Source organism: Vicia villosa, linkage group LG2, assembly GCF_029867415.1.
Source record: "Vicia villosa cultivar HV-30 ecotype Madison, WI linkage group LG2, Vvil1.0, whole genome shotgun sequence".
NCBI lineage: Eukaryota > Viridiplantae > Streptophyta > Magnoliopsida > Fabales > Fabaceae > Vicia > Vicia villosa.
In genome coordinates this window covers 110273667-110277044 of record NC_081181.1, presented here as the reverse complement: position 1 = coordinate 110277044, position 3378 = coordinate 110273667, and positions in this window count along the sequence as shown.

Genomic DNA, 3378 nt, shown 5'->3' with positions numbered 1-3378 from the left:
GACTGGACATGTAGTTGCCGAATGTCAACTCTTGACTGGAGTCCCATCTGATCAAGTAAACTATGCTCAAGGAAACCCTTATTCTAACACGTACAACCCTGGATGGAAAAACCACCCGAACTTTTCTTATAAGAACAACAATGCGTTATACGCACCTGGACAAGCACCTGCTGTACCACCTGGCTACCAAAAAGCGCCTGTAGCTGCTCAAAATACCCCTAGGAAGTCGAATCTAGAAATCATGATGGAAAACTTTATAGCTTCCCAACAACAAACCAATAAAGACTTCCTGAACCAAAACATCCACAACAGCGAGCAACTAAAACAACTATCGAACAAAGTAGATGCTTTAGCTACTCATAACAAAATGCTAGAAACTCAAATCTCACAAGTAGCCCAACAACAAGCACCTACTGTTGCCCCTGCCGGCACGTTTCCTGCTCAACCACAACCTAATCCTAAAGGACATGCAAACGCAATAACACTACGAAGTGGAACGAATTACGATGGACCCATTGATCCTAGAACTCAAAACGTACCCATGTCACAACAAGAGCCAAAGGAAACCCAAAAGACATCAACTGATGACCAAACTGCTAAGACTAATGAGAACAATAACGAAGTGGAACCTGAAAAAGAGAAACCTTATGTTCCACCACCACCTTATAAGCCACCAATTCCTTATCCTCAGAGATTAGCTAAATCAAAAACCGAAGCGCAATTTAAAAGATTCGTAGAACTTCTGAAACAATTAAACATAACCATACCATTCACAGAAGCCATAACTGAAATGCCTTCGTACGCTAAATTCCTAAAAGAAATCTTATCAAACAAAAAGAAACTCGAGGATAACGAAACCGTAACGCTTACCGCTGAATGTAGCGCTATCATCCAAAATAACATGCCTCCAAAACTGAAAGACCCTGGTAGTTTCTCTATACCCTGCGTAATAGGTAAAACCATTATAGAGAAGGCCTTGTGCGATTTAGGAGCTAGTGTTAGTTTGATGCCTCTTTCAACCTGTAAGAAACTAAATCTAGGTGAGCTTAAAGCAACGAGAATGTCTCTTCAACTAGCTGACCGTTCAGTAAAATACCCTGTAGGAATGTTAGAAAATATCCCTGTTCGTGTAGGTCAATTCTACATCCCAACTGACTTCATCATTATGGATATCCAAGAAGATTCTAACATCCCGATCATATTAGGAAGACCGTTCTTAGCAACCGCTGGTGCAATTATAGATGTAAAGCGAGGAAAGCTTACTTTCGAAGTAGGAGAAGAGAAAATAGAATTTATCCTTTCCCAATTCCTAAAAGCACCTTCTATAATTGACACATGCTGTTCTGCCGACATAATCGACGAGTGTGTCAAAGAAATAAAATCTGAACCAAATAAGGAAACTGAGATCCTAAGAATTCCTATGCCGCCAATTCTTGAAGATGACAACTGGCGTGAGGAATATCAAGATGACCACCTGAGTGAATGCTTAGCTTTAACTCCCGATCCTATACCTGGACCTAAGAAACCTGCTATAGAGCTGAAAACACTTCCTACCGATCTTAGATACGAATTTCTAGACGAAGAACTAAACCGACCAGTTATAGTGAACGCCAACTTAGGACGAACCGAGACTGAAAAATTACTTAATGTCCTAAGAAAATACCCAACCGCTTTATGATATAACATATCAGATCTGAAAGGTATAAGCCCTTCTCTGTGTATGCACCGCATTATGCTCGAAGACGATAGTAAAACCTCTAGGGAACATCAAAGGCGGCTAAATCCTATTATGAGCGATGTGGTTAAAAAGGAAATCCAAAAGCTGCTAGAAGCCGGAATAATATATCCTATATCCGATAGTAAATGGGTTAGCCCTGTTCACGTCGTACCAAAGAAAGGAGGAGTTACTGTAATCACTAACGCTAAAGGCGAATATGTAGCACAACGTACCCAAACTGGATGGAGAATGTGCATTGACTATAGGAAGCTAAACAAAGCTACCCGAAAAGACCATTTCCCTTTACCTTTCATAGATCAAATGCTCGAACGCCTAGCTAAACACTCGCATTTCTGTTATCTGGATGGATACTCCGGATTTTTCCAAATTCCTATCCACCCTGACGACCAAGAGAAGACCACGTTTACCTGTCCTTATGGTACATTCGCTTACAGACGAATGCCTTTTGGACTATGCAATGCACCCGCGACCTTCCAAAGATGCATGATGGCAATATTTGCCGATTTCCTAGATGGAATAATGGAGGTCTTTATGGACGACTTCTCTGTCTGTGGAGGAAGTTTCGAAACATGTTTAGAGAACCTTGAACTGGTACTTAAACGATGCGTAAGCGTTAACCTAGTCCTTAATTGGGAAAAATGCCATTTCATGGTTCGACAAGGAATTGTACTTGGACACATCGTATCCGATAGAGGGATCGAAGTGGATAAAGCTAAAATCGAAATTATCGAAAACCTTCAACCTCCCAAAACCGTTAGAGAAATAAGAAGTTTTCTGGGACACGCTGGTTTTTACCGACGTTTCATTAAGGATTTCTCTAAAATTACAAAACCCTTAACTGAACTACTAATGAAAGACGCCGAATTCATTTTTACCGATAAATGCACTGAAGCATTTCATACGCTTAAACGAGCATTAATCTCTGCGCCAATTATGCAACCTCCCGACTGGAATGAGCCTTTCGAAATAATGTGTGACGCGAGTGATTATGCTGTAGGAGCCGTTCTAGGGCAAAGAAAAGATAAGAAACTACATGTCATATACTATGCGAGTAGAACCCTAGACGAAGCTCAAATGAATTATGCCACGACAGAAAAAGAATTATTAGCTGTCGTATTTGCACTAGACAAGTTCCGTTCTTACCTGGTAGGAGCCAAAATAATCATATACACTGACCATGCCGCCATTAGGTACCTCTTAACCAAAAAGGACGCCAAACCAAGACTTTTGAGATGGATCTTGTTACTACAAGAGTTCGACCTGGAAATTAAAGATAAAAAGGGTACTGAAAATGTCGTAGCAGATCACCTCTCTCGATTGGAAAATCTAAAACCCGAACAAGTACCAATTGACGATGATTTCCCTTATGAAAGACTCATCGCTCAATTAGAAGCAAATGAATTCGAACCATACCATCCAAACACTGAAACCAACAACTTAGCTGAAATAGCTTTAGCCCGCTCTGACATAACTTGATATGCAGATTTCGTAAACTACCTAGCTGCTGGTGTGCTTCCTCCTGATCTAAGTTACCAACAGAAGAAGAAATTCTTCCATGACCTAAAACATTACTATTGGGACGACCCACTCCTGTTCAAAAGAGGCCCCGATGGAATCTTTAGACGTTGTGTACCCGAGGA